Source organism: Harpegnathos saltator, unplaced genomic scaffold, assembly GCF_003227715.2.
Source record: "Harpegnathos saltator strain DR-91 unplaced genomic scaffold, Hsal_v8.6 scaffold425, whole genome shotgun sequence".
Lineage (NCBI taxonomy): Eukaryota > Metazoa > Arthropoda > Insecta > Hymenoptera > Formicidae > Harpegnathos > Harpegnathos saltator.
In genome coordinates, this window is record NW_020230234.1 from 272,922 (window position 1) to 289,310 (window position 16,389).

At 45.7% G+C, this 16,389-nt stretch overlaps 1 protein-coding gene across 10 annotated transcripts in view; it reads left to right on the top strand.

The window, feature by feature from the left end:
- The first annotated feature begins 5,919 nt into the window (after positions 1-5,919).
- Positions 5,920-16,389, top strand: part of LOC105180497 (uncharacterized) — a 64,611-nt gene continuing 54,141 nt past the window's right edge. The window contains exons 1-2 of one of the 10 annotated variants that reach the window (XM_025301482.1): positions 11,011-11,531; positions 15,365-15,452. The gene's annotated coding sequence lies outside the window, so the exon portion shown is untranslated. Of the gene's footprint in view, positions 6,445-10,656; positions 10,675-11,010; positions 11,532-13,758; positions 13,966-15,364; positions 15,453-16,389 lie in introns of those variants that run through there. The other 9 variants (XM_025301486.1, XM_025301483.1, XM_025301489.1 and 6 more) reach the window with 9 other exon arrangements.

A 16,389-nucleotide genomic window follows, 5' to 3' on the forward strand; every position in this document is an offset into this window, starting at 1 on the left:
AGAAAGACGAGGCGAGGATACGCAGGCACTTTTTCCAAGTTTCTTTACTTCTCGAAGAAAGTTGACGTGGAATGACCCGACAATCAATTCAGGTGGCACGAGAATAAAGCGGCGTTTTATCGCCGCCTGCTGCCAGGGAAGCACGAGGAGAGAACTTCGCGAACTTCGAATGTGCGACGCACGTTTCGTTACACGACGACACACATACACACACATACACACACGACCGGATACAATTATACCTCGACTTGAGTTCATTTCGCCGTTCTTCCAGCTCTGAATTTTTGCGTCGAACAACACACAAATTGCCAACTGAGACCCTTTGTTTCTATACTACGATCGAGTCCGAGCTGCGATGACTCCCGGAGGGCGTCGACACTTAATCCACATTGTTTGTATAAACTAATGTATTTTATAAAATATATTATATATAGAGAGAGAGAAGAGAAATTACACACACACACATACACGCGTGCGCTTGCTCACAAGCGCGCGTGTGATAAGGATGGAAGAGAGAGAGAGAGAGAGAGAGAGAGAGAGAGAGAGAGAGAGAGAGAGAGAGAGAGGAGAGGAAGGGGGAATATTACATAGAATGTCATCTACGGGTTGGTCGCAGAAAAGTTTCACGAGCAAAAGGCACGCGTTGCAGGACGCGATGGCCATTTCGTGCGCGATGATTCAAAGGGAGATCACGCGAGAGAGTGGTGAGACGGAGCACGAGTGAGAGAGCGAGGAGAGACAGAGTAACTTCTCACGAGTAGAGAGGGCACGCCGATTAACGGCAGGAATCGATACGTAAGAATGGCAAGGAGACTTAATTACGTTACCGAGAGCGATTTTACCGCGCCGACTTAGAGATTTGCTTGAATTTCGAGGATATGTATGTACGCTTACGTCTTCGTCAAGACACACCACGACGGACTGGAAATAGTGCTATTCACTCTTCAACGGGGTCGAGCCCGTTTATCTTTTCGTTCACACGACAGCAAGCCTTCGCGAAGGAGAAGCGACTGCGAAACATGAGAAACCTCCGCTCTACCATGCCTTTTCTCCGTTCACCGTTCTGCCTTTTCCACCGCCCGTCTAGATGAAGAGAGTACACATCGGAGTACACGATATGTATCGAGTATTTACTTTTAGGCTTGAGTTATACGTTAATTATTCGTTACGTTGTATCTCGTTAATACGGTCCCCCGTAATGTCGACTAATCAAACGATTCCGCTTGAGTTTCTTGCGTTAGGTCGTGAGAGAGAGAGAGAGAGAGAGAGTGACTTTTATCGCGCGATCGAGCAAATCGCCTTTGCGACTCGACTTGAATTATCGTCTTGTCGTTCGGTCTCACAGTTCGGTCAAGTCTCTCATCATTTCCTTACGGCGATCGCCAGCCGCGATAGGCCTCGCTGCCATAAACGCTTACATCGTGTTGTTGCATCGCGACGCGGGGCGTCTCCGCGTCGAATCTGCGAGGGAGAAAAGACTTATGGCTGTGTAAGCAGTACACGTTCTCGTTAAGAAGAAAATTAACCGCGCGGTAATAAGCCGCGCTCGAGAGATTTTACGTCGCTGACGTGTTCACCAGTGCGATCGAAAGCACGTCCTCTCCGTTGGTCGTCCTCAGTCGGGACGAAGGTCGGGAGGGCTCGGGAGAGTCGCGCGATTTTTCTCGCTCCCCCCGGGGAAGTCGCCCCCTCCCCCCGGCGTTATCAGTGGCGGGAAATCTTCATTTCCTTTATCACTGCCGGTTCAAGCGTGTCGGCGCGCTTTAGCCGGGCGGGTCCTCGCTCGAGATGGCGACTGATGAGGACACGGTCGGGGGGAAGTTTCGTTACAGGGGAGGACGTTTCCCGGAGAAATTCGCGGCCTCGAGCCTTTTTATTTACGCGTAGCCATACTTAATTCAGCTAAGGTACCGCTACTTTGTTTCTTCAAGCACGTCTCGCGAGAACGCGCGAGGTGATCGAACGCTGAACGCTCGTTCTTCCGTTTCCTCGAGCGCGAGAATGCGCGCACCGACGGAGGAGGAGAAACGGTTGATTTCGTTGATCGATTGAATCGACTAATGATTCATTTCATCCTGAGTCTTTTATCACAGTTACCGGTCATTCGTTTATTGTTCTAATAGCGCCGCGCATGCATCAGTCACTACGCTGTAGGAGCATTTATTAGAGAAATGGGTTAGCTCGGATTACGATTGCTTGACGATGCGATTATAGCGTGATGTAAAAATACTTAATCTTTCTCAGTGCATATCGCGACGTACGAGCGAACGGACGAACGAACGAACGAACGAACGTACGAACGAACGAACGAAGGATGTCGAATTTGTGATCTTCGATTTTTACCGAAGCTCCTTGCTTTTTTTCTTCCCGTTTTATCTGTTTTTTCCTTTCTTTCCTTTAGCGTATTATGTTTGTTTACGTCGATCGAGCGAGATTTTCCATATCCGGGATCATGACGAGACGGATGCGGCAAGCCGGCGCATCCGCTCGTTTGTCGGCGGTCTCGAGAGAAGAGGTCCGCTCACACGATTCGCGAACCGCACCACATTCAATCCGAATTACGTGTCCTACCGTATCCAGCACTCTTCTTTGTATTATACTCTTAGCTACTATCCATCTAATATATTTAACATTATAACATTGTGGTAAAACAGAAAAAAAAACATTAATATCTCTCGGCGTAGAGAGTCATAAACACATACACACACACACACACACACACACACACGTACATACGTATAAACAAATACACACACATATGTATATGTATATATATATATATTTTTTTTGTATTTTAATTCTACCTTGGCTGCGTTGGACTGTATTATACTGATTGTATGTGGCATGCTGAGGGCGTGTACAAATACGAAATAAAAATTACATAAAACACGCAGTGCTTCCTCACTGGAACCTCCTTGACCTCCTCACAGACCATGCTCTTTTGCAGCGTTCTCGACTGAAGCGAATCGCCCGCGAAGTGATGTACTGTATCATACGTTGTACTTTGTATGAGTATTATTTTATATTACGGTGTATTACATTGTATTTTAAGACGCAATAGAAATAAAAGTTGGTTGGATTTCAGCCATGTTACTTCCCGTTATTTATTGTCTCGTCTCTCAAGTCGTATTTCTGATTTCCGAGCAAAGCTCGAAACTCGAGCGAATTCGTTTGGATTAATCGATCAAAACGGTTCGATTCTCAGTTAAATTGGTTCAAGTCTTGGCTTTGATTTTGTATCAGCAACGTGATGCGTGAGAAAAGGCAATAAATGATAAGAAAAGAGAATGTAGTTGGGATTGATAAACAAAACAAAAAAAAAGAACTTTTGTTTTCATGCCAACGCTGTCGTTAATCGAGCTTGTCTTACTAGACCCACATTGTTGAGAGTCTTTGCTGACTCTGCGTGAAATGTGCATCCAAGCTGTAGAGCCCTTCGGCTATGCGGAGGAAGCTTCTTCCATTGTTCGTCCCACGCAATCCACCACGTCGAATAATATCGTAGACATTTTATCCCTGAAAAAAGACTGTACTGTCGTTTTAGCAAAAGTCGACGTCGTGCCAATTTACTCTTTTGCATTATGAATATTGTATAGCTTTTTGTCATAATTTGAGAAGATGAAGAAAATACGGTAAAAGATAATTGTAATAGGCATTGATGAACAAAACGGCATATTAATTTTACTCAAAATTATATTACGTTTTACGTTAAATATATACAAAACTTTTGAGACAATAATGTGTCGCCTGTATGTGTGTGTTTATGACATTGACAAAATTTTCATTGATGTTAGAAAACAAAATTACGGCCATTCCGTTTGTTTTCGCGCTAAAAACGTCGCTATTCGACTATCTCTCTATCCTCATCGTTAACACGATAACGAGAAACAGAGAATGGCGTTTTTAGCGTAAAAGAGTGCTAGGTTCATATTCTTGAAAAATGTTGCATACGATATTTTATGAATGTTACTGAATATCACGATTCTTAGCCAATTTAATCACCCCATTGATGAAATATCGTATACGGGCCTTTATTCTTGAAAATTTGTGAAAAATATCGTATACGATATTTCATCAATAGAGCAATTTAATTGGATGAGAGTCGTAATACTTAGTGACATTCATGAGGTGTCGTATGCGATATTTTTCAAGAATACGGGCCAATATTTTTCACAAATTTTTGAGAATAAAGGCCCTGGGCCCGCGTTCTTAAAAAATGTCGCGTACGATATTTCACGAATATCACTAGATATCACGATTCTCAGCCAATTAAATTGCTCCGATTAAATTGTCCGATTGATGAAACATGTATATGATATTTTTCACAAATTTTTGAGAATAAAGGCCCTGGGCCCGCATTCTTAAAAAATGTCGCGTACGATATTTCACGAATATCACTGGATATCACGATTCTCAGTCAATTGAATTGCCCGATTGATGAAACATCGTATATTATATTTTTCACAAATTTTTGAGAATAAAGGCCCGGGCCCGCGTTCTTAAAAAATGTCGCGTACGATATTTCACGAATATCACTGGATATCACGATTCTCAGCCAATTAAATTGCTCCGATTAAATTGTCCGATTGATGAAACATGTATATGATATTTTTCACAAATTTTTGAGAATAAAGGCCCTGGGCCCGCATTTTTAAAAAATGTCGCGTACGATATTTCACGAATATCACTGGATATCACGATTCTCAGTCAATTGAATTGTCCGATTGATGAAACATCGTATATGATATTTTTCACAAATTTTTGAGAATAAAGGTCCTGGGCCCGCGTTCTTAAAAAATGTCGCGTACGATATTTCACGAATATCACTGGATATCACGATTCTCAGCCAATTAAATTGCCCCGATTAAATTGCCCGATTGATGAAACATCGTATATGATATTTTTCACAAATTTTTGAGAATAAAGGCCCTGGACCTGCATTCTTAAAAAACGTCGCGTACGATATTTCACGAATATCACTGGATATCACGATTCTCAGCCAATTGAATTGCCCGATTGATGAAATATCGTATACAGTATTTTTCATAAATTTTCGAAAATAAGAGCCCTGGGCCTGTATTCTTGAAAAATGTCGCACACGATATTTTATGAATGTTATTGATGAAACATCGTATACGATATTTTATTATTTATTATTTTTCGCAAATTTTCGAGAATAAGGGACGAGGGCACCAGGGTGCAACGGCCGTGGTGTCGCACGTCTCAATTGTCCCTAGACGAAGATGCGGGAACGGGAACGAATTCGAGGGAGCATGCGTTCACTCGGTTGACACACCGTTAACAAAAGAAAACTTCCCGGCGCGCGTCGCGACGCCGTGCCGCCGACGTCGTGCAGAGCGCAGGTCCGCGCGTCGCCGAAGCCGTGAGCGCGCCCACGGAAGCGGGAGGGGTGCGGATCGCGGGAGAGCGTAGGGATTTTCTCGGTGCATCCCGATGTGCAGTAGTCGCCAGCATCCCGCGTGTGCTCGCGATCGAAAGTACCAGGGGGCGAGAGGGGGGCGAAGAGGTGCCCATTCTGATCTTTTCATTCCTCTTCCTCTCATTTCCTCGCTCTCTCCTCCCCCTCTCCGTCCCACTGTCTCTCGCGCTCATTTCTTTCCCTCTCTTTCTCCGATACTTTCTGCCCATATCTTGCTGTGTCCGGCATATCGCCGCTTGTCCTCCCGCAAGAAAAGTAGGAAACGCATAAAAACGCGCCCTGCCCGCGGCGGAGGGCAATCCGCGGCGTTCTCGAGAGTGCAGACCAAGAGAGAGAGAGCGAGAGAGAGAGAGAGAGAGAGAGAGAGAGAGAGAGAAAGAGAGAGAGAAGTTGGGAGAGAAGGAGAAGAAGCGGAACAGAGAGAGAAAGGGGGGAAAGAGAGACAGAGAGAGAGAGAGAGAGAGAGAGAGAGAGAGAGAGAGAGAGAGAGAGAGGGAGAGAGAGAGAAAACGGCATGTCTCGTCTCGCGACGTCTTTTATACGCGTATAAATAGAGCGGTGCATCTCTCTCGGCGGTGGAGGGAAGAGGACGCTGACGTTTCCGGAAGAAACGGCGCGCGCGGTATCCGCGTAGTCCGTTCGATCGGCTCGATCGGTGGCGAACTACTCGCGGCAGTGTTTACGTTATCCGTCGGAGTGGGCCTCGCCGTGTCTCCTCTCCCCGGGACGTCCCGTCGTGCAGCGGGGCAAGCCCGGAGGAAGAGGGAAGCTCCTCCATGCCAGCAGCAGGCATCCTCGAGCGGCGAGCGGCCAGCGGCCAGCGCTTCGTCGCACACCCTCCACGCGGCGAGAGGAGCCAGCACGTCCAGCCGACGAGATGCCGTCGCGCCAGGACATCCCTAAGTGCGTCCTCGCGATACTGATGCTGCAGCGGTATCGCGGAACAGCCGGAGGAGGCTGCGTCGGGACGCCGCGACGCGGCGACCTAATGCGCCCGCAGCGCGGTACTTCACGACGCGCGACGAGAGGCGTCCTCGACTGCCTCGTCGTCGTGCCTGCCGTCGATTTTTCAACCTGACTCGCGCACGTTCTTCACGTCGCATCGCGTCTCGCGTCCGCCCTCGCATCTCGCGGCCGCCGACGCGCGATCCGCCTTGCCACGGCGGATGGAGAGACACCGGCTCTTCGGCCGGTAGAGAGAGAGAGAGAGAGAGAGAGAGAGAGAGAGAGAGAGACTACTCTCTTTGGCTTTCATCAATCTCAGCTTCGCAAATATCGCTGCCGTAATATCGTTCGCTTCCGTTGCTGGCGCAGCGGCTTGCAGCATGCGCGACTCTGATGCATCGAACGCGAGGCGAAAGGGCGTCTACGCGTAACCCGCGCGCGTCAAGTACCTGAAAAGACCCTGTAAAAGTAACCTGCATTCGCGGCGACTGCCTGCGTGCAACGTAAATGTTATCACGCCTGCGTTCTTCTTCGTCGTTCTTCGCTTCGCCCAGCTCCGACTTATTTTCCCTCCTGCTCTCTCTCTCTCTCTCTCTCTCTCTCTCTCTCTCTCTCTCTCTCTCTCTCTCTCTCTCTGTGTGTGTGTGTGTGTGTATGTGCATCTCCTTCTCAAAACGACATCTCACGTTTCATGCTGCCGTGTCGCGTGTTCGTCGTCTCTCATGCGGACCGCGCCGTCGCGATTTTCCAGCGAGCGATCAAAGGACGAGTAGGAGGACTAAATTAGAAACATGTTTCTTTCATAAGAGACGAAACGTAAATCCGACATGAGAAAAGTGACAGCCTCGGCAATCTCGCGATTTGACAAGCGCAGGCTTACGTGGGACCACGTGAGTGGGCTCTCGGGAGGGCAGGGGGAGGGGGACGGGATCCGCGCGTATAATATACGGAGAGCGATTTGTATAATTGACCAAGTATGCAGATTGTAGTATCAGGGACGTGCGAACATCGTTTGCGTATACACAGGAACGGAGCGTAGAGCTCGTTGAGGCGTGCGCTCTCCGATGAACGGCGAGGCGAAATGACGCGTCAAAGCGGACGCTGAGAAAAGCGCGTCGAGCGCGCGAATGCTCATCATAGCGATTTAAAGGCTTATCATTCCTGTCGCCGCCGCCGCGTGATCCAATAGCACCCACTTCTCGTACTTCTCGTATCGGCACTGCCGTTGTATTTTCGTACGGATTTTCGAGAATAAGAGCAGCAGCCCTTATTCTCGAAAATCCGTAAAAAATATCGTATACGATATTTCATCGATCGGGACAATTTAATTGGCTGAGAATCGTGATATCTAGCGACATTCATGAAATATCGTGTGCGATAATTTTTCAAGAATATACGGACTCAGAGACTCACCGAGCCGCGATCGAGTCGACGAAAAAACGATCGCGGTTTTTCCCCCGGACAGCCGGGAAGCCGCCATGTTGGATCGTTTGCGACTCGACGTGAAGTCAGTCCCTGGTCTTTTTGGTCGAGAAGTTGCTGGACGGCACCCAACTCTGCACATTCTTATTGTTTATGCTTTTAAATTCGAATATTCAAACTTTCTACGTAGAATATGTGTGTATATATGTGAGTGTATATGTGTGTGTGCGCGATACATATATTGAGTGTGTACACATATTCTACACATTGAAAGTTTAAACACTCGTACTGAAAGGCCAAAACGATAAAAATGTCACAGCATAAAAATGTCGTAGCATTGAATAAAAAGTGTAAGGAAGGAGCATGTGCTAAAAATACGTAGTGAGGGTGACGTGATCAAAATACACTAAAAACTTTTTATCGATATCTGCGAATCGAAGCAAGTTTTATGACGATCGAATAGCCGAGACGAGTCGATCACACTCGTCTTGTTATTACGGCATAATGATTCTGATTAAAATTCCAACATGTAAGGTCATTTTGTTATCTCGTGTATTGTATAATGTTATACCATATCTGTTGATTATTTGTGTTCATGGTCAAGAGCACGGTATAACATTGTACATGAGATTAAAATAAAGTTAACCTATAAGTTGTAATTTTGCAACTTTCTCATTTTGAGGAAAATACACATTATGTATATAACATATTTTGATATACCTTATAAAGCATGTAATTATAAATTATTTCTAATTAAAGTAGAATTTACATATTATAATATATTCTAATAGCGAGCTCGTCGAGAACGTACCTCAAGGTATACCGCCCTTGCTCGCTTCCGGTAACCTCAATTTGTAATGTAATTATACGTCATAAAACCCATCGATTGCATTCGACTATCGATACTCCCGGTAGTGTCACACAGGGATGGGCGATGTTCGAAAATACATCGATGTTTAAAATATCGATTAATAAAAAAAAATTGGAACGACATCGATTATTTTCTAAAAAAAAAAAAAATATCAATTTACCGATTAATCGATTAAATTTGCAAAGTAAACATTTAAATTGGTTAACCCCAGATTAAACACTACTAAGGGTGCATTGGAAACATCCCTCGGATGCCTCTCCTTGCTTACGTATTGGAAGCGTTCTTAAATTCGCAACAAATGAGTAGCCAGCGTTATTCAATCCTTATTTTTTATTAAATGTTAAACAAAGATAGAATGACGTCCGCAATATTCTCGGTATTACTAGAAATTCTCCTAAAGGATCTTGCACACTGGACGCGACTAGCGACGTGTTATTAGCGATATCTAATGAGAGTTTTGTTTTACGAAGAAAGAGCTTTCATTTCTTCTTTAAAACAGAACTCTCATTGGATATCGCTCATTGTTCGTCACTAACCGCGTGAGTGTGCGAGTGTGGGCCTTTAACTCGTCATCTCATTTAATGTATTTTCCCTGTGAGAAAACTGTACGAACTGTATGACTTCCATGTGAGATGACTGTACGATGGATGTAGCAAACTTTAAACCTTAGAAGAAATTAATCCAATCCCAACGTACTTTTACAAGAATAATTGACCGTGATTAGTTCTTAGCTGAAGCTTACTATACCTATTGTGGATCCGGACTTAACGTTCATGAATTTCGTTTACCGTATCTGAAAGATACGATATTACTAAAATCCTCTATTTAGAAGAAAAGGAAATAAAAATCAGCTGCCGATGTAATGAGAAAAGATCATCGAACGTCGACTAATAATTGAGTAAAAATAAGGTTCATGTGGAAACATCGATTGATTGAAAACAAACTGTCGGTACTTTCGATTAATCGATGAAAATCGCCCATTCTTGGTGTCTCGCAACATGCTCTTTCCTTAAGCCAGCGGCACACGATGCTTGTTTTCGTGCTGGATTGCTTGCTGGATGAAAATACTGCGTTCTGATTGGTGCACTTCCATCCATCTTCGGAAATGTACCAATCAGAACGCAGTATTTTCATCCAGCAAGCAATCCAGCACGAAAACAAGCACCGTGTGCCGCTGGCTTTACATTCTTTATTCGGACAGTCCATATAGGTGGGAAGCGTGTCCCGGTTTCGGCGCGCGCTCACCTTAAACCCGTGTCACACTACGGGTCGAAGATCAAGGGATTGCGGATTGAAGATTGAAATTTGACCAATCGGAATAAAGCGAATCAGAACCGAAGTTCGTTGATTTGTCGAAATCTAATCTTCAATCCGCAATCCTTGATCTTCAATCCGTAGTGTGACACGGGCTTAAGACCCGAAAAGCGTCGCAGCGGAAGTCGGCCCTTCAAGTCGCTGCGTCGTCTTTGAGCTTGCGCGCGTAATCCTCCAGCGGCCGGTCGAGCGGCGTCTCGAGAATGCCCGCTAAAGCGTAACGCTCGCTGGCGTGCGAGGCGAGGGGCGTGGCAGGGGCGCACAGGTAGAGCCGCGCGCTTTAATTACTCATTTTTCTTCGCCGCTCCAAAAAGCCAGCGATGTGTAATAGAGCCGGGAGGATATGCAATAGGGTCTTCCGTGCGCGGCGCGCGCGCGCGCGCGCACCCAGCGCGGCTTCACGCGCGCTGCCGGAGCGGAGCGAGCGCGCAGTGAATCTCCGCGTCGCGCGGAGCGCGGACGTGTGTTTGTACGTGTATGTTTTTTTCCAAGAGTTTGTGAGAGTAGAGTGCCGTGTCGCACGTACGTCGCGCGCCTTGGTTCGTGAGGTTTATACTTTGGACCTGCCGGATCCCCGCTGCTTTTCCCCCGCGCCTCCTCACGTTGCGTCGTCGATCGACGGGGATCGATTCTGCGACGTAATTTCTCGGCTCACGCCGTGTTCCTCTTTCGTCGTCGACAGGTTAATCCGACGAGGGCTGATTTGACTCGAATCGCTGAGATAGATCAATTCAACCGACCTAAAGCCCGTGTCACATTACGGATTGAAGATTAAGGATTGCGGATTGAAGATTAGATTTCGACGAATCAACGAACTTCGCTTTTGATTTGCTTTATTCCGATTGGTCAAATTTCAATTTTCAATCCGCAATCCCTTGATCTTCAATCCGTAATGTGACACGGGCTTAAGGGTGCACACACAATCAGTCGGGAGACGTCGTGTCGCGTGTCGTATAATCTTGATGATTTTCATGTCGGCTGTTTTTCAGTTTTTTGTTTTTTTTTTTCAGTGATTCGTACGTTCAGATCTTCGTCGAGATTCGTCGCGCAACCGGTTGACTTCACGCCGGTCGAACGGCTAAGCTCGCTGCTGTCGAACGTGCCGTCCGAGCTCGCCGCTTCCTCATTCTACATCGCGACGTCGCGTCCCGGGCTCGTAAAAATCGTGACAGTTTTCGGGACGCGCTTTTCGCAGAGCTGAGAGTCTAAGAATAACCGCGCGAGTGACAGGAGGGTATCCGTTCGTCGTAGCGACGCTTCGCGATTTCGCTCGCGATGTTATCACCGATGTCGCGGATCTCCTTCGATGCCGCGCGCGCGATAAGAGGAGCCTCTCCGCGACAGATAAGAGCGACGCGCGTCTCACACGCAAGCCTCGTCGTTCGCTCGCGCCACACGCAGTGGCAGTCGCCGCCTGTCCACGACCGCGTGAGCATCTTTCGAAACGTCCTCGCCTACGCCGCGCGCATCGCTTCACCTACAAGTCGCGCGACACAATAGCGACTTGAGCCGACCCGACGACGCGAATCTCACACAAGGGTAGGGATGCAACGATAAATCGAAATATCGAAATATCGAAGTATCGAATATTTATGAATATTTTTTATTAAATATATAGAAAAGGGTACACCGATCTTTTCATTTTGAGATATATTATAGAGGATGAAATTCGGAGTGATTTTTCCTAATACAATTATACGGGGGTCGCTTATAGTTTCTGAGATATTTGACTTTAAAGTTTTATAATTGTACGTTGAGGTATATTTGAAGTAGACAAGCAGTTTTCATTCACTTCAAATATACCAAGAAACAGTACATATAAGAGGACTCCGCCCCTCCCCCGTACCTTCTCCCCAAACAAATCCTAACCTAATCTAATTTATTGCATCTTTATATATTTTTGGACATTATTGAGGAAAGTTCTCTTAAGATCCATCACCTGGCTTAACTTAACTTATTATAATATCTGCGTATAATTAGGTGTTGTGGCTTTTAAAGACATCTTTTCAATATCGCCCAACAATATATGAAGATGCAATAAGTTAGGTTAGGTTAGGATTTTTTTAGGGAGAGGGTGCGGGGAAGGGGCGGGGCCCCTCTCCCGCTTATATGTACTGTTTTCTATAATTCTATGTATACTGTATTATGTTTGGATTAACTATTTGGATTATACTGTAAATAACGTCAGCTTATGATATCCTGGAATTTAATTCCAGGATAATCAAAATTCCAATACTTTAAAATCAAATATCTCGGAAACTATAAGCGATCCCCATATAATTGCACATATCAGGAAGTCACTCAGAATTTCATCTTTTAAAATATGTTTCATGAAAAAACCGGTGAGGTGTATCCCTTTCTATATATTTACCTCTACTTCAAATATACTTCAACGTACAATTATAAAACTTTAAAGTCAAATATCTCAGAAACTCAGAAACTATAAGCGACCCGCATATAATTGTATTAGGAAAAGTTACTCATCTTTTATAACATATTTCAAAATGAAAAAGATCGGTGAGGTGTACCCTTTTCTATATATTTACCGATATTTTTTTATCTCCGATAAAATCGACATATCGATATAAATTTTCAATACTTCGGTATTTTTCAATTACAGAGCTCTTGGGGCCTATTACAGTTCTACGACCGAGATGAAAATTACAAAAGTGAATTCACTAGAATATATATTATGTAATTCGAGGTCGATGTCTATATAGTAAATTCACTCACTTTTATCATTTTCACCTCGATCATTGAACCGTAATAGATCTGCTCCATGTATGCGGTGATCTCCGGCAAACGCGACTGCGGTTTATTATATATTTTCAAATAAGAATATGACAATAAATTATGTGAAGATAAAAATTTTTAATAGATTTTTCTAAATTTTTCGTGTATACTCTTGATATGTGCATACGCCTGTATGTATACATTCTTCTTTATACAGATACCGATATAAATGTCGATATTTCTCAAAATTATCGATATTATCGTTACTGATGGTTCTAAATGACAGATGATTATATCGTTATCGATATTTCGAGAAATCATCGCATCCCTACACAAGGGAAATGTGACGAGCGAGCCGACCAATCGCGTTCGCGGATTTCAAATCACCTCGGGGGGTGTCCTCGTGTCCGCGATCATTCTCGCCGCGCTGATTGGCCGGCCGTTTGCGCTGCTCGAAAGGCGCGTCGTTTCGATCAGTTTTCGGAGCGCCGCGTCGCGTCGCGTCGCGGCGGTGGCAGTTTTCTTCGCAGTTCGCGGCGGGCGCGAGCGGCTCATTAATTTAGCGCGTCCCTCGGAACCGTCGCCGACGAAACTGTACTCCGAGCCGGCGCGGCGCGCGGTGTCAAACGGCGAGCGCAACGGCCAGCAACAACAAACTCGTTTCTTCACGCTGTACTGCCCCGCGGACCGTTCTGAAAGCCGCACAGTCTGCGACGGGACTTCGCGGAACTGAACCCGTCATAATTGCTCCAACAGCGGCGGAAAAATATTACGGTCCCTCGCGGGTTTCGACCGGCTCTCCCGTGGCTCCTCACGCTCTTCATCGGGCCCATTTTTGGCCAACATCGCCAAAACACGTTAACAGGCGCGTCGAACAGTTAACAGGCTGCGGTGCTCGCGGTGACCGTGACTTGGCGCATCTTGCCCGTTTACGTGGAGGGTTTGATTGAATGGTTATCAAAAATTAGATACGCTGCTCATAGGAGTATATGTGCGTGCGTGTGTGTGTGTGTGTGTGTATGTGTGTGTGTGTACATGTGGATGTGTCAGTAGTAGTCGCGTTGCTTTATCGCATCGGTGGTATCTCCCGTTGAAACAGAGAGAAGTGCCGATGAGGGAGGGTTAAGAACCTCTGAGCGAAGCTTTCCAGCGGTCGATGGAAATCAGCGCGGCATTCGAGGTTTGAAGGACGAAGCGGACCGGTAATATTCGAGACCTTGCGAGGGGTCAACCGGTGCAGGTACTGGACTCGCAGCGTCGAGTACGCGCCGAGTACGCGTTCGCCCGATTGAATAAAAACAACAATTCTGAAAAATGATTTATAAAAGTTTACACAATGATAATATAACATTTATAAACTTTAATTATTTATAATTATACAAGAGAGAAACTGTTGCTATGATAGAAAAGAGAAATGTTCTCAGGAAATAGCTGTCGCGCGGTAGAGCTGACGCTCGAGAGAAAGCGCTCCGACACTTGCGATAGAAACAAATTTGAAAGCGTCAAGACAGAATTAATAAAGCCCGTCATGTCGGCTCGACGCCGCGTACAATCGCGCGATACACGCTAACTTCCCTCCGCGGATGACTTTTCAGACATTCTTCGCGCGCGCCGTCCGCAGCGGATTACAAGCGTTCGATTCAACCTCGTAGCGTGCAAAAGCGATCCCGCGACGATTGAACGTCGTCGTTAAAAGGCCCTCGCGAGGAAAAGCTCGTCTCTCTCTCTCGCTCTTTCTCTACCTCTGTCTCTCCCTCCCTCGCACCGTTCCACCATTCGTTGTGTCCTCGGCGATGACGCGGTTGAGAGGAGTACCGTTCGACTTCGACGTCGCGGTACAAGTTCGTTAATCGTTAATCGAGAACGGTCGAGGGAATTCCGAGTGGCCGGAAACTCGAGAATTGCAGTCGCCGGTTAATCAGCAATCAAGCGCGAGGACGCGCGAGTTCGATTATCGATCGATCGGGGCACTCGATACTCGCGCGGCGGAGTGGACGGGAACACTTTCGGCGCGATTCGTGCAACGTATTCGCGCTCGGAATTCCGCGATCTTATTTGTCCGCCCGTGGACGCGTCCGAGGAATGCTCGCCGCGGCGGTATCGACTTTACGGCGGCGCAATTTACATTCGCGCGCCGACAAAAAATGCGGAAGCGCATTCCGCACCGCGCTGCGATTCCGCCGGCGATCGCGATTGCGCATGCGTCGCCGCGGCAGGCGCGAATCATTTTCAGCCGATCCCGATTTGTCTCCGGGCCGGCGTTTTCTTTTCGATCACGGAGGAATTCCACCGCGGTGACTCGTTGACGTCAAGCTGGACAGCTTTTCTTTGGAACTTCCATCTCCCTCCTGACCGTCTCTCTCTCTCTCTCTCTCTCTCTCTCTCTCTCTCTCTCTCTCTCTCTCTCTCTCTCTCTCTCTCTCTCTCTCTCTCTCTCTCTCTCTCGCTCTCTCTCTCTCTCTCGCTCTCTCTCGCTCTCTCTCGCTCTCTCTCGCTCTCTTTCGCTCTCTCTTTCCTTCGTTCTCGTTCTCGCTCTTTCCTACGTGTGTCGTCCTCGCGGATAAATTTAGCCCCTTAACACGCGATTTTAGAGCACACCTCTGACCTTTCCGAATATGTACATCATGGAATTTCTACAGAACACACGGGAAGAAGGACGGGAGCGAGAAATTGGCACAGGTGGAGATTACAGCGGTGACGGCGGCCGCGGGTGCCCCGAAAGGTCAGGTGAGACAACATTTTCGAATAATTGTCTCGACTACGCCGCGCTGCGGGAACATTCGATTAATGTAAACGCGGAAAGGGAGGGGATTAATTTATGCGCGACTCCCGGCCGTGTAGTAGCGAGTGGATTGTTCCAGAACGCTACAGCGACGCGACGGCTGACAACACGAACCGATAGATCCACAGACTTCTATATTATACACTAGACCGATAACTAACTCTCTTTAATACGTCCCCTAAAAGTATGTACTAAAATTTCGCGCATGCGCGTCGCAAGGTCCCGAAAGGATTTTACCGCACACCGTGAAGTAAACGTCCCAGTATCCGACCATTTTGAAAAAGATATTTACTATTTATTTTAACAATAATGAATGAAAGTAATAATTATTGTAAAAAACATTTCAATATTTGACGATTAGTTGAAGAAAATATATTCAATTTGATACCTTTGTATTAAAATAAACATGAATTAAGTAAAAATACCAAACCTATGGTTTGGTAAAATGATCAATCGTTAATAAATTAATAAATTCGTTAAGAGATAGCATCTACATTTATATTATTTCTCATTAGCGCATACTAATTTTCTAATTGCGGTCAGATACTGGGACAAATTTTATCCGAACATTGGGCCATAACCTATTTCAACTATTCACTGGTACATTAATACGCTTCGTTACTCGTGAATATTTCATTAATAATAGATGCATACATTAATTTAAATCATTTTTCTCTATTTAAGAGAATGTTAAGTTTCCGAATAAATGTAAATATTTAAGACTATTATAATATTTAAAATTATTCTTGATATTATATATTGTATTTTTATGACGACCTACGCTTAAACGGTTAAACCAGGACATTTATCTTAGAGACATTTTTACTCCAGGAAATGTTAATATTTATCCGATATTTAATATTTCCTCTTGCAACGACACAT